Source organism: Aulonocara stuartgranti, assembly GCF_965226115.1.
Source record: "Aulonocara stuartgranti genome assembly, chromosome: 23".
Classification (NCBI taxonomy): domain Eukaryota; kingdom Metazoa; phylum Chordata; class Actinopteri; order Cichliformes; family Cichlidae; genus Aulonocara; species Aulonocara stuartgranti.
Window position 1 is genome coordinate 30,155,940 of NC_138958.1, and position 26,446 is coordinate 30,182,385.

Here is a 26,446-nt window from a genome sequence, read left to right on the forward strand (position 1 = left end):
ACACATGGGATAAGCAGCTTAATCAGTGGATGACATGCCCTGGGCATCTGTCTTCCTTGAACTTATGGAGGTTCTACATAATGCATTAGATGTGCCAGAGGGTCCTGACTGGTGTGGGTGGAATAAGAGCTGGTCCTAAACCGAGGTCAGGATGACTAACCCTGCTTTGCTGCCGCTGGACTAATATCCCAAGTTAGGTTATCCTCTATTTTATTTTATTTTATTTTTATTTTTTGTGGAATATGTAGAATAGCTTTGGTTGTAGAGTGACTCCCTTTAAGCAATGGGTAGATTAATTTGACCTAGATGGGGAATGTGTTCTAATTTTATCATCCTTCTTTGCAGTTCTGGTTGTAGACACTACTATCTTGCTCAAGGGCACTTAAGTAGGCCAAGATAAAGGATGGTCACTCAAGACCATACAGTTCAGTTCAATTGAGCACCATTGATTACCAGTTCCCTGCAGGCTAACACATGTTACTTAATTGGGCTAAAAGTTGCTCTTCTTAGCTGTAGGATATCCTGGTGACAGCTCAAAAGGCCCAAGTGACTAGACAGGTTGAAACAAAGGACAGTCTCTGTCATCGACTCTTGCCTCATGAGCTTGAAGAAAGCTGGGACAGGAAGCCATTTTTCTGTGAAAAGCCTTAAATAATCCATAAATAATCTGCAGAGGCCTCCTTTACTACTGCCTATGGACCAGATTTATGACTGGTCTCCTTTAACTCCTGAAATGCATGCCTGAATTAGTTTAAAGAGTCTCTAACCATCCTCTACAGTAAATGCGGTGTATGGGAAGCTGTTTAGGATTCAACACCTTTTCCCTGCTCTTTTTGTGAATACCAATCGCATCAAATTCATTTTCCCCTCACAAAATACACTCATTGTCACTGTTATTAGCCCGCTAGTGAAACAGTCTCTGTGTCATGTTATTCATAACAATCAGGCGAGTGTGTATTGTGTGGAATGGTGACTGCAATATAAATGCAGCGCTTTTCAGCCACACTTTAATCATAAACACAGGAGAAGCGTTGCTAATCCTAATCTACAATAGGATACGGCTATCGTTCCTAATATTGTTTGTTGCTGCTACACAGCCGCCCCCATGAGATTTCATATCTTGTACCCCTCACATTTGTCATGGCCACAACACTGTTTCACTTTTTTATTCGCTGTTTAAAAGGGATTATTTACGTCAGTGAAGGATGTCTTATACCTCTGTAGCAGTATTGACCCTGACCACTTCATGAATATTCTGTCAGTGTTCATCTTCATAAGCAATCATCAGCAATTTTACAGCATCTGAGTTTCAGAGGCTAGTGGTGAGAATTCATTTATTGAATGGATTCAGTGGCGATTGATTTGTGGGTGGCGTGGACCGTGCAGGGCCGTCCATGTTGGCAGTTGGCAGACTTAGTATTCCGTTACTATAGAGACGGCTCTTACTTCCAAGGGGCATCAGAGATGACAAGAAAAACAAATACAAATTCAATCACTGAGAATCAGCCTTGTATCACTTAAACACTTGGGACAACAACTCACTCTGAAATGTTTTGAACAGAAAAACCTTCTTGCACTTGAACCATCAATGACTCATTTCCGAGATTCACATTCACAGGGATTTTATTTGTATAACAGTGAGCTGGTTATATGAAGTATGATACTGTAACAGCTTTAAACTGAAACAAAATACAAATTAAAATCACCAGGTGTAATCAATTTTTTAAAATCCCCTTGTTGGTGCATTGAACGTTTAGCTGATCACCTATCGTCTTATCCCATCTTGTGTTTCCTTACCCCAAGTAGTTCCTTTTGTGGCAGTGTCACTGCTCACTAATAAAAAATGCATATTTCCCAAGTGGTTGTGAATAGTTGGAGGCAGTCGCTGTTCAATCGATTACTAATTCCCCAGTTATGCAAGCCTGGAGACCAGTGATTGACTACCTGGTAACCTCAGATCTCAAATATAAATATATATTCCCCCGGTCAATTGGCAAGTGGTGGCTGACTGTCACTGGGTAAAAATGGTCACGCAGAGGATGCTGTGGAGAAAAAAAGAAGCCTAATTTTAATTACTTTGGTAGGTGATAGATTGCAGCAGTTCCCTTTAGTTTGTATGGAAGACAACAACACTTCTTGCTAACTGGTAGTAAAATTGTGAAGAGAGCGACACAAACGCTTTGAAACATGTTGGTTTTAAGTGATGACAGACAAATTCAACCTACCTTCAAGCCAAGAGTTCTCTGTTTCCAGTTTGCCTCACATAGTTTCCAAGATTCACTACCACTCAGTGAGTAGTTGGTGAGGTTTGCATACAAATTTGATGTTTTCCAAACTAAATGGTAAATGGACTGGTTTTAGCTCTTTTCTACCCGACCTGAGCTCTCTGTGCTCTATACAACTTGCCTTATTCATACAAGCACTTTTTTTTTCTACGTAAGAGCATTGGAGTGCAACGGGGGGTTAGTATCTTGTCAAAGGACATTTGGTATTCAGACTGGAACAGCCAGGGATCAAACCACCAACTTCCCAATTAGTTAATGACGTGCTCTACCCCCTGAGGTACAGGGACACCAAAGCAACCACACGGAGGTTTTTGGTGCAGTACCCTCTTTGCAACTGATTTCACTCAATGATAGCCAGAAAACTCTAACCTCTATTCTGCAATGACTGACAGAGTTTCTCTGTCTGTGTCACTGTCTGTATAGACTTATTAGATTGCATTGCTAATTATTTATCGCAAGTATTAATTTGCAAATAAGCATCTTATATATTATGGTATTAATAATGGCAATATAATATGGTTTTACTCACACATTATCTGCCACAAACAGAGTGTAATTCAGTGGGGTACACTGCCAAAAGCCTAACACAGCACTACTAGAAAAACTCTCAAGAGTTGCTCTACTTTGCTCAGGTCAGTTGAATGTGGTTCCATTCCGTATCTGCAACATGAGTTACATTCCTTTGCCAACAGTAAGCGTAGCAATCAAGTGACCTTTAGAAATCTCAACTGCAATCCAGTTAGCCTTTCTAAAATAATCAAAAGAAAAAGATAATTATTCTCTTGCCTGGCCCTCGTGTCCCAAGCCATTACATTACATTGACCACGGTATTAGTTCAGGCAGCCCACAGACAAGTATAAGTGCTTTAACTTGCCTACGGTTGCTGGTGTCTGTGCAGACTAGTTTGCAACCCAGTTTTGCATCACCTGCTTCCTTTCATGCTGTGTATGACTGAATAAATCTAATGTCTGTTACCATTAACAACGCCTGCTGTGTTCTGTACAGAGTATAAATTACAGCAGATGGAAATATTCTACTTTAAACTAAATTACTCTAGACTGAACTCTTCTGTCTGAACAGGTAGTAAAAGTGATTATATTAGAATAAAATTTTTAGGACTGTTGGAGTAGTAATAGTTTTGGATAGTGGCCGTGGAATTTTCTGGGACAGATGTAAAAATAAGAAGTACATGTGTAACCACGACTCTGTGAAACTTTGATATTAGCAGGTGTAATATCAGGGCATTAAAATGCCTGTGCAATGTTTTGAAAGAGCTTTGAAGTGGTTGGTATTTCAGTGGTCATGGGGTAATGGCTGAGAGGGATATGTATTTTCAATTTGTGAAGGGCCTAGAATGAGGCGCTCAGTTCCTCTTAAAGCATATTCTTTCATCATTTACCAGTTTCTTCAAGCACACTATTCCTTATACATAGCTATTAAAAGCCCTGTCCGTTGTAATGTAATGTTTTTTTCTGAGGAAGACCTCTTGTTTGTATGGCATGAGAATAGCTTAAGTACCATAAAATTCATCCAACCCTGCTGGGCCTCTTCGTAAAGCATGCAGGGTAGGATGGAGCCATGGACTGCCTTATCACAGCTTTAGGTACTACAATTCACAATGCTGGAAATGCCATAAAAAGAGATGAGCAACCATAGCTTTATGGCAACATAAAATCTAATGATTCCATCTGATGCTAAAACAGCCATTCGGAGGGCTTTTGGTTTTTAAAGGCATCGGGCAAGGCTAATTCTGTGCAAACTACTCATCGCTAATAACCAGAATTGACAGAAGTTAGATCATTATGGTCTGAGAACACATGTGTAGAGTTCATGGGCAATATCTTGCAGAACAATTGTTAGTCATATTTAGGTCCATAAAGCATTTTTCTGTCACCTCTGATAGAGATGGGCATTTTTACACACACCCTAGATTTTGTCTTTGCATGCATGTTGTAGTAATCGAGAGCACTTCCATGCTAGACTGTTTTTTGCTGACTTGGAAGGCAGATATTTAAATCAAAATGGTGTGAATTAATCAGAAAATAGTCTAAAGTAGCGGTGTCAGTCTTAAGTGTTACTCTACTTTGCCCTCTGCAAATAGCATGACTGTGGCTGTACTGATTGGAACAAGCAGTGTGGGAAGACAGACGCAGTGAAACATTTTCTTTCTCACTCGGCTGGGTTACCATTTTCTTTGGTGGTCTGACCTTGTCAGCACTGATTTCTTCTCCTTTGTGAATTTATTTAGTAAATGTATGGATTCAGTACAAGCAATCAAAACAACTATTACCTTCTCAGACAGCTTAATTTTAATCGTCTTTGAGGACATAGTGAACAAAACATGTGAAAGATTTTTAAAATACATCTTGTGTTGCAGACTCTTAATTTAATGTATTTGTTCAAACCCATTGAAAAACCTTTGCTGTCCTGTTTGTGTGGATGGATGTAATTTAAAGAAATGACCACATGGCTCATTGGTTCCTCCCATCTTAAACAATCCATGCTTGCCTCACTTTATACTAAAGCACTGTAAAAGAGAGATAGACTATGTGACAGGAGGTAGGTGATAAAAGCACAGCCAAGTTTTGACTAGGAGATTCTGAAAGTTTCACTTTGATTTTTGTTGAAATGGTTAGGTTCTGGCACCAAACCTTCTTAGTTTAAGCCAAGTTTTAATTTCTTCACCCAACATGTACTTTTGTTTGGCTTTTATAAAGAATTGCAATTAATTCTTCATGGCACAAGTTGCACAAGGAGCTGGAAACAAACCTAGAAAGTTTCGGTCCATATTGACATGATAGCATCACACAGCTGCAGCAGATTTATTGATTGCACACCTATGATGTGAATTCCTCATTCCACCACATCCCAAAGGACTGAGTGAATGGATTAAAGCAGGGATGTCCAACTCCAGGTGTCAAGTGTTGACCCAGGGTGATATCTAAAACCTGCAGGACTCTTCAGACCAGGCAACATCTTTCCAATCTTTTGTTGTGAAATTTTGGTGAGCCAATGAAAATTGTATCATTGGTTCTGAGCTTAGCTATGAGGGCTGGCAACTGGTGTGGTCTTCTGCTCCTGTAGCCCATCTGCTTCAGAGATGCTCTTCTGAATACTTTGGTGTACTGAGTGATTACTTGAGTTACTCTTGCCAGCTATCAAACTATCAGGTCGATACAGTCTAGGCATTCTCCTATCAGCAAGACATTTTTACTCAGAGAACTGCTGTTCACTGAATTCACTGTTAACATTTTTTTTTCTTTTTGGACCATTCTCTATGAGCCTTAGAGATGGTCAGTAGGTCAGCATTTTCAGAAACACTCATGCCACCAACAACCATGCCATGTTCAAAGTAACTTGAATAACACTTCTCACCAATTCTGATGCTCAATTTAAACTTGAGCAGGTCATCTCAACCATGTATACAAACCTAAATGCACTGAGTTACTGACATGGATTTTGCCTGATTGTATATTTTTCCAAATGGTTTATGGTGTTGTTTTGCAGATGAGCTCATATTGGCTGATGGCAAAGCTGTTTCCCTGGACTGAGCGGTTTCTTTGCCTCATTTGCCTTGTACTTGCACAAACTATAATTGATGGAATAAGCTGTAGTGTGCTGGTGAAGAATAAGCTGTTAAAGCTACATTCAACCCCTAACTGTTGCATGGAGACCATTTTTCTCCATTCATCACAGGACCCCACTTGTTTTGTTCCCAGGAAACGCAGCCAGACAGAGAGATTCATTCTGAGCACTTGCACTTGGTCAACAACAAAACAAAGAAAAAAAAAGAAATGTGCATTACTAATTGTGTCAAATTTACCAGAAAATCTACCCAGCGGACCAGGGGAAAAGTGTTATAATTGGACTTTGCAAGATTTCACATCACCAGCGACTTTTTTATGGATCTGTCTCAAGTTTTGTGGGGGGAAAAGCTCCTGATCCCAGCTCACCCATTTACACATACACACACCCACAGGCTCTCACACATGGATACAGACGGACAGACACGCCCCTGTCCCCACACACTCCGCCAGCATTTTCGAACATTTCCACTTTCTCAGGGAATCCTGGCATGAAGCAAAAACATAAATCGATACCACATCTAGGCCGATTTGGGAGAAAGGACTGTTGCCAACTGAGACCATTTCAAACCACAGAGCAAAGACAGCACTGGTCTCTTTGACTTCCACTGATGAGAGGCTGCAGTGTTTGTCCTCTGCTGCACACTTGCTTTTTTTTTTCTTGATCAGTCAAGCAAAAGATCAGCCTTTCATCAGGGTGCTCTTGTTCGACTGCTTTCAAGTGTGCTTGCATACATGCTTCAGCTTGTGTATTTGTTTTTGTGCGCAATCCAGTAAATGTTGCCAGGATGCTAATATTAAACTTGTGGACTGCCAAATACATGATATGCGACATTACCCAGCAACATTTTCTCTGCCTGTTTGAGCCTTTATATTCAGGGAGTTCTTGCACAAAAACTACACAATTAGTGTAATAGGTAAAATTAATACTGACAAGTACACTGCAAATTCTAATCCACCAGGAAAGGTTTCATTATATCTATGCCACAGTTAGGTATTGGAATGAGGTGAATGTTTGCTTGGTGTCCCAGGAGTTTGGATGAGTTCTTTAATCCATACTGAACACACACAAGGACACACATGGAAGCAGAAGGCCACAAAGCTGGTATAAATCCACCATAGGTGAAATGCAGAGATAACACCTGTTTGCGTGTCTGCTGGGTGGTGCTGCTTTTTCTAGCTGTCTGACAGATTTTTCACCTTGAAGCTAATGCCAATCACAGTATCAGATACAGTGAAAGAAAAGCTCTGTTTGTTACCATTTTCTGTGACAGCTCAGTGACCTCAATGCTGAAAACACTTTTAAAAAATCAATTTTCTTTCCAGTCAGCTGTTTTTTATATTTAGGTGTACTTGAACAGGAAAGGTCACTTTTGATCTTGGACACGTTAACTCAAGGTCTGCTGTTAGTCAGTGAAGACAATGAGATGTGGATGAACCCTTTCAAAGAGCCAATTAATTAAAATTGATTATATATGAAGCAAAATAGTTATAGATATAATTGGGCTACAACTTTAGCTTTTTTTTCCCCCCTTTAAATTGCCGGAAACCGCAGTTCCACAAATAGCCACTTAAGGCCCCAGCCACACAGGCCTAGGGACCAGATGGCAACTATCTTGCAACCACAGTTTGCAAAGGAAAATTTTATATTGATAGACCTGTTGGGAGTGGTTGCTGGCAGTTGTTAGCATGAAATTGGTTGCAAAGAGATATGTGGTGCTGCACAGTCTTCTCGTGGTTGCGTTGGTAACTAGCAGGTTGATGCCATCACCTGTAGTTCACATGGAGGACACTCGCCAACTACCTGCCAATGGTAGAGAAACTGTAAACCATAACTGGAGGCTGCTAACCTTCAGAGAAATTGTTGCACTGTTTAGAACTTTTCGGGTGCAGTAGTAAGTCACAATTTTCACTCTGAAGGTGAAAGTTATGTTTCACTATTGCTCAGAGATTAAACAGCAAGTGTTTGGAGCAATCTGCTAATGCCAAAGCGATCAAAATAAGCACTTTCTTGCTAGATTTCCTTAAAAATACATCATTTATTCCAATTTTTTTAGTTGAGTCTACAAAAAGGGCCAGAAATAAGAGATATCAGAGCCCAGACCTCAACATTATTGAAGGAGCTTGGGATCATCTTGAGAGAGGGGACATGACAAAAGAGAGAAACATCCAAAGAAGAGATTTAAATGTCCTTCATGAATCCTGGAGAACTATTCCTGAAGACTACTTGAAGAAATTACAAGAAAGCTGCCTAAGAGAGTTCAGACTGTATTGAACAAAAAAGGTGGTCATACCAAATATTGACTTTCAAGCTTGGTAGAACTGTACAAACTCCGTTTTTCCTTGTATATTTATGTATTTATCATGTATGTTTGCACATCTTTCAGTAAACAGCTGGATCTATTTTTCATTTTCTTAGCAAGACTTGAAGAAATAAGAAGTGACTCAAGATTTGTTAAAAGTCGAATATACAAATCCTTAGGACGATGACAAAACCAGATAGAAACATGAAAAATGACAAGCTTACAAAAACAGTAGACCCCTATCCTGTGTTTATTATTTATATGAACGGTATAGATTTTTTTTTTTTTACAAATTTCTTTTACTTTACTTATCAATTCTTTGAAAAATTTCACAGTTGACCTCAAAACAAAGGTAAAATGAAAACACTAACATAATTTTAGGCAAGAAGCAACAAGAATTTCTAAAGATTATAGTTTTCATTTTGAGGATATTGCCACTCTGAGATCAGCGCTACCGCTATTTCACCAAGAATGGTTTCGCTTTATGGTTGAGAAGGCAGCTCTGCTTTCACCATAAAGAAAAATATAATAGACTAAATATGAACACAATGTGAAATCTGAAAATCACACTGGAAAAATTATGTTAAATTAGCCACACAGTGATATGCATTTTGTTTGGTTAATTGCACCTATCATGTTTTTTGAATTGCCACTCATTGTTCATTCATCATCCCAGAGCAGCTGAGATTATCAGTGCATCTAAAATGCTCCGTATCCCTGGGGTCACACATAGCACTGATTAAGCCATACCACAGATATTGATGACTTGCAAAGTCAAATGTTTGTAATGTGACTTGGATACAAAATACTGTGGATTTAGGAGATTTCTACAGCAACACCACCGGGACTGCGTACTACAAGTCAGGCAGGATTGCAAGGGCATTACTGAGGTATCAGTAGCCAAACACACTCTTGTGATACCTTCTCCCCTCCTCTCATTATTTAACCTGCTCGCCAGCCTGTGGCAATGCTTGGCCCCTCCTCTCTCATCTTTGCTCTCTGTGGTACTGTCGCTCGCTCTGTCACTTCTTCTTTCAGCTAAGCTTAGCTATGATATCTACAGGGGAGACTGGGCCAGCAGAATCCCAGGCACACCACATGGGCTTACAGTTGGAAAACAACCATTAAGAGAGGGGGGATTAAGGATGAAACCCTGCTAAAGAGCAATGCGTGCACATGAGTGTGTATGTGTGGTTGTCTGCCGTCGTGTAGGACAGAATAAGACAGAGCACATGAGAGCTTAATGACTAGATGGGGACTTGCTAGGTGGCAATCAGACAGAAGAGAAAGCAAAGTCTTCCATTGCTGAGGATTTAGAGTACTAAAGGAGGGATCCAGATTCAAATTACCTCGTATGCAGCATGTCCCTGAAAATACCTAGAGACCAGAATACAACTGGGCTCTAGGTATGTTTGGAAACCCGTGCCTAGAAGCCAGGAGACATCTGGAGAACTGAAACGAAACAAAAAATCACTCTCTTGGTGCACACACTTTTGTTATGTCCTTTGCGCCATAGACTCTTCACCCACACTCTTTCCTCACCCTTGTATGTCTTCTCATTGTCTGTTACTCTCACAACTTCACATCCTTCTCCTTTCTTTGCCATAATAGCCTGCAGATACTATTCATTTCACAAGCAGTGTGTAGGTGGAAACGTACTACTCTGAGCGAGGCTGCTGTGAAACTGCTGCCACTGCTCACGCACACACAAATGCACTATATTGTCTTTTAAACTAGCAACCTTCTGTTTTTTCTTATTTAATTTGCGCAAGGTTCCTGAGGAGTCCTCAGAAATCTGTTGTACATCATAAGTAGCAACAAAAAAAATACAGTTCTTTTCGTGGAGTGCAGGAAACATTAGTTCAGAATTAAGAAAATGGGCTTTTATAACTGAAGTGTCAGTGGGTGGAAAGGTGCGGCTGGAAAATTGTTTAGCAACACTCAAATCAGCTAAAGGAATGGATCCGCTAAAAATTTATTAAAGGTTTTCTTAATGATATAGCAAAGCTACCTAAATCAGTGGTCTGTCTACAAATAAGCGATTAGCTCTCAGAGGTTACACAGCGTCTTCTTTCTCCTGTCAGTCGTGCAAGAAAAAGCAGAGGGCAGGCGATGTAGTAATCTAACAAGACAAGAGCCTGTTTACTTTGTGTTCTGATTATTCGGCGTATATAAAATGAACAGAGGGACGTTAATGATTTTGTTTTTGTCAGATCTTTTCAGTCAGAGATATTTTCATGGAAACCAAAAAAGAAAAATACCATTCTGATACTATTTATAGTTTCATTTGTCTTGCTGTAGCCATTCAACAAAAAGGGATTCACAGGAAAAACAGTGCGTGCATGCGTGTAATACACTTTGATATCAGCCTCACTGTTCACCCTCTTAGTAGCTTGTCAGAGCATTAAGTACTCCTAATGAAAACAGAATGTCCTGCTGTCATTACCTCGCTTTAGAAGCGCTCAGCTGGGTGACTTGTACTGTGAAGCAGCCAGTGGTAATGGATATGCTGCCATGGATTGTCAAGAAAAGGCTGCTCAGAATTCAAGAGAGTAACGGAGCAATTACTGCACTTATTAATGATTGACTTGGAATCAAAAGAGCGCTGTTTTAAACAGATCATTCGCTCTTTTGTGTTTTTGCTAATGGGTTGTTTCTTTCCACAGACACTGGCAACTTAATGTACTGCAACTTCAGACTTTAGACCGAGAGAAATTTCTTAAAACAAAGTTGGCTTTGAGTTTGTGATGAGTCCCCATATTTGGTGGATACAGTTTTGCATAATATTGCACATGTTTCACAGTAAAATTTGTGTCTGAGGACGGAGTAATTTACCTGCAGTGGTCCAAGTAAAGCGATGTCCACCCAGGAAGTGACTAGCAGTGACCTGAGACTATCAAAACTCAGTTACATGTAGGACATGAGGACACTCAAAATATAAGCTGCTGATATGAAGTGGGTGGTAAGCTAAGACATGAGACATGAGTTAAGGATACCGCTGATTGCAAATAACAGGGTGGTGAATGTATTAACGGATTACCTGCCTGGAATGATGGATGATGGTGATGCCAGGTTGCTAGTAATCATTCCAGGTTTAAGGTTTAAGGTAAACCTTACATCACCTAATGTAAGGTTTTTCCACAGCTTCTGTAAATTAACAATATTGGTCCTTTTTAATGTTTCTGTAATTTTACCAGTATGTGCAAGCTCTTTAAACAAAATGATATTTTTACTGCAAAAATCCAGTAAAAAAAAATGTATAATTGCAAATTTTACAATTGTAAAGTTGTAAAAAGAAATAGTATATTAAATTTTGACTAAGATGCAAAATTCCACATATATACTTAGAGGCATTTTGTATTTGTGTCTTTGCCACTCAATGTGTTTGTTTTTGCATACTTACATTTATAAAAATGTATCGTATTTGCTTTATTACACATATATATGCAGAACAATAGTGGGAAATGCTAAAGAGGGATAAGCTGCAGCATGTTAGTCTTTAGCTTCCACATAATACTTAAGTCACTTCATTGTTTTCTGTTTATGGGATTTAGTGACAAAAAGAAAAAATATGGAAATATCACCGGATTATGTTGTAAGAACTGATGAACCATTCCTAATTTCAGTTTGTTTGTCTGTTTCCTTCTGTGCACCACTGGGCTCAACTGGTCTCTCTGTGACTCAACACTAAGTGTGCAAAAAGAAAAAGATTATTATGAATGTAATTTCTTGTATCCCAAATGAAAATACATATGGAATAGGATTATTTTAGATATCCATTTATGTGCAATGACAACACAAAAATGATGGCGTTAGGGTAATGTCATTTTTTAATATTTAATATTTTTTTAATATTGCAATGTATAAAAGGCTTTGAAATAAAGAATACAGTGGCACTTTATTCTTGGCTGTCTTGTAGACAGCCAACTGTCTACAAGACATTAGCACGCATGCACAGACAATGTAACAACATTATGCCAATTAACTGTTGACTTTTTGGATGTAAAGCACTACTTCAACAGTGAAATCAAGTTGTGTCAATACAGTCAGAGTTTTTGAAGAACAGAACTTTGCATTCGTGTTACCAAGCTTTTTTTTTTTTTTTTTTTTAAAAGCTTAACATTTGTACGTACACGTGATTTGACCAAAGCTTTGTACATGATGTTGTTCAGAAATTAAGTATTGAATGATACAGGAAAACAAAAGATAAGATTGAGGCTTATATATTTAATGATGTACATGTTAAATTCCCCAAAAACTCTCCATCCTGATGTTTGTTTATAGAAAATCTTTTTTTGCTCTGTAGCAGCTGCAGCACATACATCACAATATAAAAGAAGGGGGGGAAAAGGCAGACAGACAGATTGTTCTTTCACAATCAGCAGCACCTCCAGAAAACAATCAAAGGCCAAAAAATGGGAAAGTAAGATATGTAACCTCAAAATGCCACAACAAAAGGGCACCCACCTGGAACCAGAGAATGCAGGGGACAATTTTCACTTTCACTTTGCTGGGGGGGTTCATTGCTGCACACAAATGACTCAGTGGATGAGAAGAAGGACACCTGGAGTGGCGGGTGGTCTGATCGATACTCAGCAGGCTTTGGAAATACAAGGGGTCAGAGTGCTGGGCGCTTGATTGGTGCAAAGCCCAAAATAACTTGCAGCCAGTCGTGGCATCCGTGACCCCGTCATTGACACGGCACTTGGCGAGATTGGAGGAACATCAACAAATGCAGACGCCATTATTGGATTTTCAGCTCCTCTGTCTTTTGAGTTCTATCCATTTTACTTTGTGGTTTTACGTTGACATCCTCTGCTCTGTTGGTATATTGTGCCTGTTTAAATTGCTGTGAAATTGTTGTCTGTTTTTGTGTCTCCTGCAGAGAGGAAAATACATACCTCTGTTATATCCTTTTGTAAAGCCACTGTGATGTACAGCATTTATATTGCAGCACTTCTCTGGGTAGACAGATGCTCATATGAATTTATACCATTCCAACAGCAAACTGCTGTCCATAGCATTGACCTGATTTTAAACTGCAGTCACCTTTTTGTGTACACTCTCCAGATGCATCTTGCCGTTCTTAAGAGAAAGTTAAATGTCAGTGCCATGCAGACAGAAGGACAAGTGGAAGGGAGGGGGAGAACCTGTAATCAAGACATGCTTCTCTGGAAAACTAGTTAGGAATTTAATGGATAATTATGTAAATGTGGTATTTAAAGCTGCTCCAATCAATATTTTCATGTAAACAGCAGTTTGTGGAATTGTATGATCATTGTATTGTTAGGGGATTGGATTCGTGACGATCATTAGGAATAACTGGCGATGTTTGGGGGATCTCTTACTTAACATGACTGTTCCTTGTGCTGTAAATAAATGAGTAATTATTTAGCAATGACTAGGTACACATTATTTGTTACTTTTAAAAAAAGGAAAAAAAAGTAAAATTACATTCAATACCTTACTTATTACGTGGGGAATGTAATTTGATACAATAGTTGTTACATCACTTGTGTACTATTCTCTAACACAACCTGAACACATAATTGCCAAGTAACAATATAAACCTTATACTACAGTCATACACACTGACAGAAATCTATCAAAACATGACGGTGACATTGCTTTAAAGTCTGCCTACTCATCAGTGCAGCTCAGAGTGTTGTTAAAGATGTACACCCATCTTTAACAACACTCTGCTTCCTCTATTAGCTTGCTGTTAGCATGCTATCATGCTATAAATATAGAAGGTACTTAAAATGAACCAATGTTGCGTTCGCAGTATTATTAAGCTGATTCTGTCCTAGATGCAGTTTACAGTTTTGGTATTTTGTGCAGTATCTATAAAGGTCCATTTTCCTCACCATTTTTCTCACAGGAACTTAGATGAGCTGACTCTGAAAATTATTTTCCTACAAACTAGCTATTTCTCACAGGAGTACATCAAACCCCAAAAAGAGCAAACATGAGTTTGTATTGGACGCAATCGTATTGGAGTTTGTATAACTATGCTATATCTTTCTTTCACTTTCAAATCCTATGTTGTGGTTGCACAACAGAAAACAGAATTACTGGTTTGTGAAATAGTAAAGAAGACCACTGGCGATTTGCTGAGTATTTTTTATATTATTTGAAACATTTTGAGATATAAAACTGAATTCTGAGCTGAGAAAATTTAGAGAAATATCCAAGATTGTCTTTTTACTTTAGTATTTGCTGATAATTTGTTAGTTTCTAAATCTAGCAACCTTACATTTCTCTTTGCAGTGGCTGGTTTCTGACACTATGAATTTGATTTAATTTTCCAGATAATTGATCAAAATTAGACAAAGAAAGTTAGGAAAGCTGAAGCCTTTTCATGAAAACTCTGTACAGTGTGAAGATGGGAGATAGTTTTGGGCAAGACACTTTACCCTGCCGCCTACTGGTGTGGGCCAGAGGGGCCGATGGCGCGATATGGCAGCCTCGCTTCTGTCAGTCTGCCCCAGGGCACTTGCCTCCACCAGTGTGTGAATGTGAGAGTGAATGAATAGTGGCATTGTAAAGCGCTTTGGGTGCCTTGAAAAGCGCTATATAAATCCAATCCATTATAGTTAACAGCAAACCAAAAGCTTTATCAACAAGTATCTTTGAAAATATCAATGTATTCAGTTCAATATTGAAATGCAGCCCATAGATGGCTGAAATTTTTTATCCTTAACCATTAAGACATAAAATTGCTAAATAGCCCATCCTTGATGCAGATATCCTACCTTGGTGTTTATGAACTGGTCATGAGACAAACATCCTTAACAACCGACAACCTCCATCCATCCTACCATTCTTAACGCGTTAAATAAATCCCCTGTCCATCCCAGATGACAAGATAAATACCATCTACCATCCCACCTGACAGAGAAACCTGTCCACCCCAGGGGAGTGAGCACTCGCTTTCCTAAAAGAGAAGATAAGGATAAGTGATGTTTTGTGAACAGAAACGCTTAAAAATAGAGGGAAGCTTTTGAGAATACGCCTAGCAGCTCATGAGGCAATTTTTGTCCCCAGATGAAGGGCAGTTATTACAAGTGTTTATGATAGCCACCGATAAACCTGTGCTTAGCGGAGTTTGCTGGAGGATTATTTAACATTTATCTCAACGCAATTTTTTTTTTTAATTCATCAGGACAAACACATCCTTCCTCCACTGATACTGGGCCAAAGCAGTAGGGAATAAAGAAATTTATCTTTGAAACTGAGATACCTTTAAAGTTTTATACATTGGAGTTTGATAGCAAAATGTATTGCCAACAATAAGCAAGGTGTTAGCTGAGTGAAATGATGGAGCAATATAATTGTAGACAATGGGGAAACACTTTTTTTTTTTCTTTAAAGAGAGGAGCCCTTTTCTCTACTTACTGTAGCTGTAATCAACCAAACCCCAGGATTGCAATTCTGCATGTGTGTTTGGTCCAACATTTTATCTCACAGTCCCTAATGACAGTTTAGGTATCCAGAGATCAGACCAATACACCTCAGCTTTCGATTATCAGCCAGTTTGTAATGGTCTAAACCCCTTTGGCTGCTCCTAGACATGATTATCCAGGACTGGGACCAGCACTAGGAGTACGCTAGCTTGTGACCCCCTGAAGCTTGGGTTTGTGGGTAATTACTAATAGTTAAGCAGTTAACATTAACATGCGCGCCAGCCAGGTTAACATTTATAATAACTGTTTGATATTTCAGTGTTGTTGAAATGGGAGGGTAACTGACCTTCTGTAATTCCTCTTAAAGTGTTGCTGAATGAATGTTAACTACTTTAGCTGCTATTGCAAGCTGCTGTGTTCCTGCCTGTCTGCAGATGTGCTGTATAAAGTTATGTGTCAAGTGTAGTAGGCCAAGACATGACTGCTGATATGAATCCTGTTGAAAATGAGTATCTAATCTGTCTAATAGTCATTTTTAACATTGATCAGTATCTGAGAATCGATACTAATCAACTTTAACAACCCTAGTCCCATGCTTGTTTTAAATAAAAACCCATCCCCTGTCCCCACACTGCCTCTAAAAGTACCCAATCAATATGTTTTGTTCAGGATTCATATTTGTGGTTTAAAAAAAAAAAGTCAAGAATGATTGAAAAAGCATTGCCTTTTCAGGACTCATCTCTACAAGGCAGACAATGATTTGAGATATCGAATGTGGGATCAGTATTGGGTTTTTTTGTTTTGTTATGTTTTCTTTGTTTGTTTTAATGACCATTTGCCTGCATGTTAGACAAAAATCCAACTCACACCCCCTCGGTGAGAGAAAAATGTCGTTTTCAAATTGGGATCAAACATTCGCACAACACCTGTTCAAAATCTCCCCGAACTGTAATGAAGGGCAATTTAGTGTGTCGAATATGGGAGGAGTACCACAACACACTGGCAGCAGATGTGAAAACGATGTTAGAATGACTCACGTGGGGGAGCTCTGTGTTAGCGTCAGAGAGGATTGGGTGAAAGGCTGGTCAGTTGTAACCATTTCGTGCTCGTGATTTGGTTTCCATTAGCTGCTAAAGTAGATGTGACGGTCATTGGCAGCGGTCGCCATAGAAGGCAAAGGAAGCCGATGGTTGGGGCACAATTTGGAGCTTGATGTGAGGCCATCGTTACGGTGCTGTATGTTTCCCTTTGTACAAACAATGGTGCCATTAGTTATGCTAGAATATTGACCTCTATCTGCGAGGACGCATGTGTCATTTAACACAATCTCCTGAGGGCGGTCTGCAACCAAATTACATTTACAACATATTTTATCTGTCTGTGCTTTTTAGATGCTTTACACTTTTCTTTTGTCAGAATCTCAGTGTGAAGTTATCACCCAAGAAATGACAACGTGGAAATCCTTTTCATAGTATTTATTCTCAGCAACCACAACATGTCATCTGGGTCATTAAGTTCCTGTCCTGACCGTCATTGGTTTCGTGAAGCTCATTAAGCCTGGATTCTTTCTAATGGCCAGCAGGGGCCGATTGCTTCTGTATCAAAAAGTTGTCAGACTCTATATAAGTCAGTAAGAACATAAGTCTACTTCTAAGTATACAGTGAACATTTTCCTAATGTGTTTATGATCTTGGCCGCAAGTGACAAGTCTTATTTACTCTGAGATAATGCTCATTTGGTTAATTATGGTAACATTTAGTGTAAAAGAGGCAATAAAGCGGGGTATGGTTCAGGGATTTAAAAAGAAAAAGATTGTTATGACCAGAATACTTAAACAGCGGCTTCACAGTAGGATTCTTATACCAGTAGTTGATGTTCTTTTTATATAAAATCTGTTGTTTAAACCTATGAAAAATATTCCATATTTTTCCTTTCTTGCAAATTGAAATCTTCATGAATGTAAGCGCTCTGAGAGCCACAGATATCATTATACATATTTAGTATTTACAGTTAGCCACGCTGTTCTCAACCTACTTAATTTCTCTGGGGACAGGAGCCATTTGCCAACAATTATGCAGAACATTTGTTAGTTACACTTTAAGCTAAGTGAGGATTTTCAGCCTTTTTTGTTATATATCCAAAGATTGTACTTTAATATCTTGTTGTGTGTGAGTATATTGTCAGTATTGTCAGATTATCACTTGAGTGAGATGATCAGAATGTATTCTCTATAAAGAAGAAGAGGTTTGATTTGAGCTCTGCAGGTGTTTACTGTTGGCAGTGATATACGGCCTGCCCGGGCGCTATTTGACCTTGGTGTGTGGACATATTCCTTAGGCTGTATGAAATTTGGCACAGAAGAAGCAGTTTGGTAGGCAGGGATAGGCAAGCTGCCAGGATGTAACTTCTTTGCTATTCACAGTTCATGAAGGGGGAGGTGAGAGGACAGTTGGGAAGGGGAAATAAAGAAATTGGAAGGGAAATGGGGGGAACAGTTAAACAAGTGAAGACAGGAGGAAGAGGAATACAGAGCTCAGCATTACTGCCTGTGGCAGACAGGGCAGGGTAAGAGGGGAAAGGGGCAGTGTTCACTGACCTGTTTCTTATATTATCTTTGCCTTGCCTCCTGCCCACCTCCCTTCTCCTGCTTCCTCTCTTTGTGTTTGTCCCGCAGATCTTTTGTTTAATTGTCAGCAATTTGCTCCTGTTTACCTTCTGTCTTTAATTTTCCTCCATTTTATTTGCGCACCATTCCTGGGTTTGTTGGCTCGCCATCCTTCAACATGTCCCAATTTACTTTTTACTGTCTCTCTCGCTACGTCCTCCACCTGGTATTTGCTCCGTCTTCTGGTCCAGGCCTATATTATTACTGCAGAACAAAGCTTCTTCTGCACTCGGGGGGCCAGTTGTCCTTTACACGGTCTGTGGAGGTACATTGCTTCCAGTGTCCTTTAACCTTCAAATACCTGTTAGCATTGCAGAGTTATTAGGTCTTCCAACTGGGACAAGAAAAATGACCTTATATTTAAAATTGTCTTCGAGTGGCGATATCATGTAAAGCTACTGAAAATCCCAAATTGCCAGATGAGACTTGGACTGAAAACAAGGAGAAGCTCCAGTCGTGTTGCCCTCTGCCTCTGCGTTGGATACCTTCCCCTTGGCTCTGCCTCACTCTATATTTCACAGATCTAATGTGATTTTTTTTTTTTTGTAGTTTAAACAGTCAGGGACTATTTTTAATTCAAAAATAAAGAGGAGAAGCTGTGAAAGAGACTTATTAGCGAAGAATTGGTGGTGTTTTCTGAGACTGTATTTTCTTCCTTGCTTGGCACTCATCATTATGTTGAGACAAAAGTGTGTATCTGATCTGAATGTTGGCAATTTTTTTTAGTATACAATCTTTACTCACTGAGCTCGGCTAGATCACAGCAAGGCAGAGAGAACCTTTTGTTTGTTTGTTGTTGGTTTTTTTTGGGGGGGGGGGGGGAGTTGTCTGAAGCAATGCAAGCCATTTTTCTTTTAAAATCACCCAAGGTCCAATGTAGAAACTTCCATCCCCATAACTTGGCACTGACCTGATGGAAGAAATACAGCATAGTAAAATACAGTAGTAAACGCTGTAAAACTACCAGGTGTTGCTTTAATTTGAGCCAGGAAGCTGGAAGAGAAAGCAGGCACGATTGGACGTTTTACACAGGGACCGATTTGGGGTAGCTGGTGCCAAATAAACAGAGACAGAAGGAGCAAGGAGCAAAATGAGGTGAGACAGCAACACTGATAGAAGATGCTTCGCATGTGTGTGTATGTCTGTGCCTGCAGCTCTCTCATTAAGGGCATCTCCCCTTCTAAACACCAACCTTGTGCAACGCTCGAACACGCATGCAGAGAGGTACTGCCCAAACCTAGATGGATGCTGTTTGGCTTATTCTGCCACAGTAGCTATCAGTGCCTTGCATCTCCCCTTTGCGCCTCTTTATTTCAAGTTACAGAGCGAGGAAACTAATTAATGGACTCTGTGTGTCCTCTTCAGAGGCCATTAGATTCACTGCTTATTACTATTCAAGCTGGCCCGTTCTATGAAATACAACTTCCATTATGGCTTTATGCTTCCGTGATAATCAAAATATGCTGTAATTATGAGTCTATGGTTTTGAAATATCTATAAACTTGCACAGTGGCAGTCGCAGGAGCCGCAGCATCTCAGTATGCACGTAGCGGCACGGGCAAGTCTCCTTTGCATGCTGATGTGCAGGATTGTAAGCCCCCCCACTCGCCCTCGCCTCACAGCCGCACAACATTGCCGTTTGTCAAAACAACACACAGAATCAGAGTGAAGGGACATGGAGTAGGTTGCAGTGGAGGATTTGAATTGCGGTGTGTGCATGGTTTTTTAAAGAGCTGCAGTGAGCCAGTACTATAAGATGGGGAAAAAAATAAAACAGTAAATGTCAATAAATCTATCACACTAAATGCCAGGTCTATGCTAAGGAAATGTCACTGGTTGTTTATAATAGGACTGCTTTTCAGGGCAGTCAGGCTGCAGCACGTGCCGCCTCCTTAGGAAACCAAAGAGCACATGGGTGAGGTGGTGACAGGCTAAAAGCTGGCAGTGATATGTGGAGATGACGTGAAGGAGAAAGAAATAACACATAACAGGTGCTTTGTTATGTATGAAATGGCCCAACCAGCCGATTCAGCCTTCACGCCTGTTTAGTTACTGTAGCTACACTTCATACTTAATTCTCACATGGCACATACACAGGTTACAATAATGTGAGTTGAACTGGCCATGTAAAATGAAAATTACTAATAAGTCAGATACAATAAAGAAAAGTTAATAGTGCAACTGAATTTAGGCCTACTTTTTCAATTCAATTCAGTTGTTTATAAAGCACAACAACAATAAAGTGCTTCATATTGTAACATAAAGACACCACAATAATACAGATAAACTGCTGGCAATCAGACGACCTGCCCACTGACCCCATATGAGCAAGTGCTTGTTGACAGTGGGAAGGAAAAACTTTTAACAGGAAGAAACTTCCAGCAGAACCAGGTTCAGGGAGGGGCAGATCTGCCACAACCTGTTGGGGTTGAGGGGTAGGAAAAAGGGCAAAAGAAGAGAGTGAGGAGATCTGAATGAAGGAGAAATTGTGCAGCAGTATCTGTGTAGGTCATGTTCAGTCATCCAGGTCATGGAGGTCTAAGGAGCTTGGAAAGAAAGCAGCTGGAGTACTTCAAGCTTCTTGAAGACATTTCAAGCACGATCGCATTAATCTACGGCAATTAGCCAGGAATGCTAACACATTATTTGATGTTAGTTTAGTTTTTACTTTTCATTTATTTCAACTCTTTTCTGTTCTTAATGACTTTAAGGGGCATTTTTTGATTGTTGCAGTTCATTTTAAATCAATCTAACCCTGATGTTGCATAGTGTCCCACAAACACAACAACCAGTTGATCCAAAGATAGTCAAGCAGAGCACAAATGAATAATTCGCGGCTTTTTGTGCCAATGACATAAGATTACTTTTAACTACATTGCCATATTATATTAGCAAGGAGTCATAAATAACTAGATGACAAATATTAGGGAAGTCTGTTTCAGTGGCGTGTCCAGCGGGGTGGCCTGGGGGGGCACAGGCCACCCCCCCAACCAGACTGGCCACCCCAGGTGCCACCCCGAAGCTAAAACAATAAAATTTAATGAAATATCAAATGTACGATTATGGTTTCACAGTGAAGCTCAGATATCCGAGGGTAAGTGAATGCAGCACCGGCTTCTGCATCATGTTAGCAAAGGTAGGAGAGCCAAGCACGAAAGACGGCACCGCAGAAAACATTTTTTCGGCGAAAGGTTAACAAGTTAACATAGCTGGACTAGCCATCGGACATTTGCACGGTGGGCTGATGACTTATTTATTTATTTTTTGTAACGGCATGAACAATGAGAGGTGGTGGATTGGCCAGATGCTGGCCGATGTGTAAAAATAACTCAGTTGTTTGGTGGTGGCTATGGCGGAGCTTCCACAGAGGCAACAGGTGGATGAGGGAAGGTGAGGCAGGAGGAGAGACCCGAGGTGGCCGCCGGTCCGAGTGTCAGGTGAACTGAACTTCAGGTAAGAAGTTATCACCTGCAGTCTATCTGGGTCAGATATAAACCAAGTTTAGGTGCAGTTTATTTTCGTTGTGCTGACTTTTTACAGTCAGTTACAATAACTCATACTGCCAGAGCTAGCATGAGGAGTTTCTATACAGCTGTTCGGTTGCTATGATGTTACTGATAGTGAACTTTATTTTATTCATAAGGTTAGTTAGTAGAGTTGCCAACAGCTCCTTAAAAAAATGGAATGGTCCCTCATTCAGAGAAAATATTAGGCATTTCGTATTGAGCTGAGAAGAGACGCAGTTTGTCCCGTACTTTAGCTAGAATGGAAAAAGACACAAAGCTGGAGTTATTCTGTCTTTACAGCTGCCTCTTCTCTTATCTCCCCTCTCTCTTCTATTGCTACTTCAATCATGAAACTGATCAATGATCAGCTGATCATCTCTCTTGTTTGTTTATCGCCCACTTTGCGCCAGAAACAGGAAACCAGCGGATGTTTAAACAACAGCAGCGCGTTTAAGCTTGATCAGCTGTTGTTAGAATTTATTTAATATTAATTTCTAGTATCAGCCGATGTTTGCTGGAGCCACAGCTATAAAGCTGCTGGTCATGATGTCGGTTTGGATATGTGGTGAGAGGGAAACATGAAGATGAAACCAGGAGATGTCCTTACTGAATCATCAGAGCTGTGATGGAGAAACAGGTTTACCTTTTAGGTGACATGAATGAGTTGAAGGGAAGTTATGAACTGTTTCTGAGAGACAAATAACACCAGGATCCTTTTCTAAGTAGCTGACAGCTGGTAACTGTGCAGGGGCGGGTCTAGCAAAGTGTTGCCAGGGGGCCAGGTAGGGCATTAACAGGGAGAGGGGGGCACAAAGAAATACTTTTCTTTTTTATTCTCAATTCAAATATTTAGCTTTTATTAAATAATTATCTGAATCTTGCTAACAAAGTTTTTATCTGACGTAAAATGTATAGAAATCATACATATACCAAAAAGACAGTGTAAATCACTGTCACAACAGCGTTTGTTTTCATTCAAAGGCTTTATGGCTTTAATACCTGGTGGGCCGGTCTGTAGTCAAAATGCCCGATTTTTTTGTCCCAGTCCAGCCCTGCAGATTAATACTGGCAGTGTCACCATGCCAGCTGACTGTATTTCATCATCAGCCAGTGTTGTTCTTTATACACAGTGTTGGGGAGTAACGGAATACATGTACCGCCGTTACGTATTTAAAATACAAAATATGAGTAACTGTATTCCGTTACAGTTACCGTTTAAAAAGGTGGTATTTAGAATACAGTTACTTTGTTGAAATAAATGGATTACACTGCGGTACTTTCCTGTTTCATTTTGTCGCGGGTCAGGACTGTTTGGGTTTTGTTTGACAGCTACATTCTGTTGTTCCAGGCGGCAGCGTTACGGTTGCCATGGTTACAGGGCGACGCTCTCTCTCTCTCTGCGACTGTGTGTTTCCTGGGTGAGAGAGCGCCTTTTCGTTGTTGTTGTGCTAAGCTAACAGGCAGAATGCTACAAGCATAGCTCTTAAGAATGTGGCATCATGGGCAGTGTAGTCCGTGTTGCAGGGAGAATGGACTGTCATACACGTTATGGGTCTGTGAGCGAGGAGGGAGAAAAAGGGGAGTGGAAAGGTACGAGTTGTCATCGAGGAAAAACGGGAGCTGGAAGCATGTAAATATAATAATAACCACTGCAGCCAAGAAGAGTGCCTGACGAGCCCAGTTGTAAGTAAGCTATTAAGACTCGACTGTACACCGTGTTCGTGTTTTCCTCCGAAAACAATAAGTTCCGTTGGAGCAGCCTTTCAACGCCTCTCTCTGTCTCTCGCAAGAAAAGTTGACCCACACAACAAAGTAAAGCTATTTTTCGGCTACTAGCCGACAGGGACCCCGCCGTATTAGTCAGAGGTCCCTTTACTACAGTTCGGAGTCGCGGACCTTCAGTAATAGTAATAAATCACACAGCAATAGTACATTCACATTGTTGTAAAAAGCATGATAATATATTAAGTAATCCAAAGTATTCAGAATACGTTACTGTCATTGAGTAACGTAACTGAATACGTTACAGAATACATTTTGGGGCATGTATTCTGTATTCTGTAATGGAATACATTTTAAAAGTAACCTTCCCAACACTGTTTATACATCCATATTACCAAAGTTTACCATAAGGCAGCATATAAAGTATTTACTTGCTTTCAGGTTTTATTCAAATGTTAGTCTTTTCATTTGTTTCCCCACTTTTTTCCTGTTTCAAAATCAAACACCAGTTTGTGAGAAGATTATCTTCTTCTTTTTTTAACAGCCATTGGTTTTGCATTGGCATTGGCTAATTTGCCAATTGTATGTTAAAAATGTTTGTATTTTAATATTCAAAAATGTTTTTGCCCAAAACATGTGCACTACATGTCAGTAAAAATACTATGCAAATATTGATGTCCTTGACTGCTGAATAAACACTGACTGATTGTATCTCTTGTACGTTATCAACGCAGTATCTAAAAACTTTGCACTGTAGAGGTTAAAATCTCATTCTAATAAGAGTTAAAAGCAAATTCGGTTATTAGGTTTACAGGGTGTGTGGAGTTTGCATGTTCTCCCCGTGTTTGCGTGGGTTCTCTCCGGGTACTCCGGCTTCCTCCCACCGTCCAAAGACATGCAGCTTGTGGGGATAGGTTAACTGGATAATCCAAATTGTCACTAGGAGTGAATGTGAGTGTGAATGGTTGTCTGTCCTTGTGTGTTAGCCCTGCGACAGACTGGCGACCTGTCCAGGGTGTACCCCGCCTCTCGCCCTATGACAGCTGGGATAGGCTCCAGCGCCCCCCGCGACCCTGAAAAGGATAAGCGGAAGCGAATGGATGGATGGATGGATGGTTTACAGGGTTATTGAATTATGGTTAACGGTTGGTAGAATTGTTTTTAACATTATCTGCCAATTACATCTGCCACCCTTCTCCAAATCTGTGCCCCTACCTGGCCCCCCAACAAAAATTTTCTAGACACGCCACTGGTCTGTTTATGTTTTCTGTACTTGAAAGAAAAACAATATTGTCTGATATATCCGATTTTTAAGGCAACAAATATTGGGCTGTTGCAAAATCACTAAAAACTTTCATTGTGGCAACTTACTCTAATCTACTGTGTAAAGGTTGGCACTAACTGTTCATTGTTACTGGGAAAATGTTGTTTTTGTCCCTTAATTTGTCACCCTTCAGCAACACTTCTGCCGTCTTTCTCCACAGACTGCACAGTTGGATGTAGTTCATGTATAGAGTTGTCCATTTCACACTTCACACCCCCTCGTTTGCAACTAACAACTTCCTGTCCCCTGCAATTTTATCGGGTGTCACACTGCCCAGATCCCATTGCAACACAAGAGCTAACTGTTACCTCATTAGCTGCTATTAGCTCTGCTGTCTCTAAACAAAAATGGATAACACTTCCCACGGAAACGCGCCTCTCCCCTCCCCTCAGCTAGTGCTTCACTCTGCGGTGAGTAGTTTCATGCTTTATCAAAAAGAAAAGCTTTAAGCCTAATCTTAAAAGTAGAGAGGGTGTCTGTCTCCCGAATCCAAACCGAAGAGGGCCTGAAAGCTGAAGGCTCTGCCTCATATTCTACTTTTCTAGGAACCACAAGTAAGCCCACAGTCTGAGGGCGAAAATCTCTAATGGGGTGATATGGTACTTTTGGGTCATTAAGATATGATGGGGCCTGATTATTCAAGACCTTGTATGTGAGGAGAAGGATTTTAAATTTGATTCTGGATTTAACAGGGAGCCAGAGAAAAGAAGCCAAGATAGGAGAATATGCTCTCTCTTTCCAGTTCCTGTCAGTACTCTTGCTGCAGCATTTTGGATCAACTGAAGGCTTTTCATGGAGTTTTAGGACATCCTGATAATAATGAATTACAGTAGTCCAGCCTGGTAGTAATAAATGCATGAACTAGTTTTTTCAGCATCATTCTGAGACAGGATATTTCTAATTTTAGAGATGTTGCTCAGATGGAAGAAATACACAATATCTACATATTTGTTTAATATGCACATTGAAGGACATCCTTGTTAACAACTACTCCAAGGTTCCTCACGGTGTTACTGGAGAACAGTGTAATGCCACCCAGAGTAAGTATCTGGTTAGTTATGGCATTTCTAAGAGTTTTTAAGGCTGAGTACAATAACCTCAGTTTTATCTGAATTTAGAAACAGAAAATTAGCTTCCATCCAGGTCTTTATGTCTTTTAGACATTCCTACAGTTTAACTGATTGGTCTGTCTTACCTGGCTTCATGGATAGATAAAGATGGTTGTCTTCTAATGACACTGCCTAAAGGAAAGCATGTAACATAATGTAAACAGAATTGGCCCTAGCACAGAACCCTGTGGAACATAATTACCCTCAGTGTGTAAAGATAATTTTCCATTTACATTAAAACAAATTGTAGTCTATTAGATAGATATGATTCAAACCACTGCAGCGCAGTACCTTTAATACCTATGGCAAGCTCTAATTCCTGTAATAAAAGTCATTGCGCTAAACAAGTGTGTGCACCTCCCTGCACTTGCGTCAGTGGCTTCTTTCACATGATGTAAACTGACATCCAGCAAGTAGCCACATTAATATTCAAAGGGTGGGAGTGTGTGTAGGCATGTGCAATTGAGGCTTTAGAGTGTGTGTGGCTATTACTAGGAATGAATCCTTCGCTGAGACTCTCATGACCTGCTTCGCCACTGTCT

General features: G+C 40.0%; 1 protein-coding gene across 3 annotated transcripts in view; it reads left to right on the forward strand.

Moving 5' to 3' along the window:
• Nucleotides 1-26,446, forward strand: part of ncam2 (neural cell adhesion molecule 2) — a 454,622-nt gene that overhangs the window by 149,347 nt on the left and 278,829 nt on the right. Inside the window, exon 1 of one of the 3 annotated variants that reach the window (XM_082525245.1) lies at nucleotides 21,376-21,696. The exons of the other annotated variants lie outside the window; for them this stretch is intronic. The gene's annotated coding sequence lies outside the window, so the exon portion shown is untranslated. Of the gene's footprint in view, nucleotides 1-21,375; nucleotides 21,697-26,446 lie in introns of those variants that run through there. 3 annotated transcript variants of the gene reach the window in all.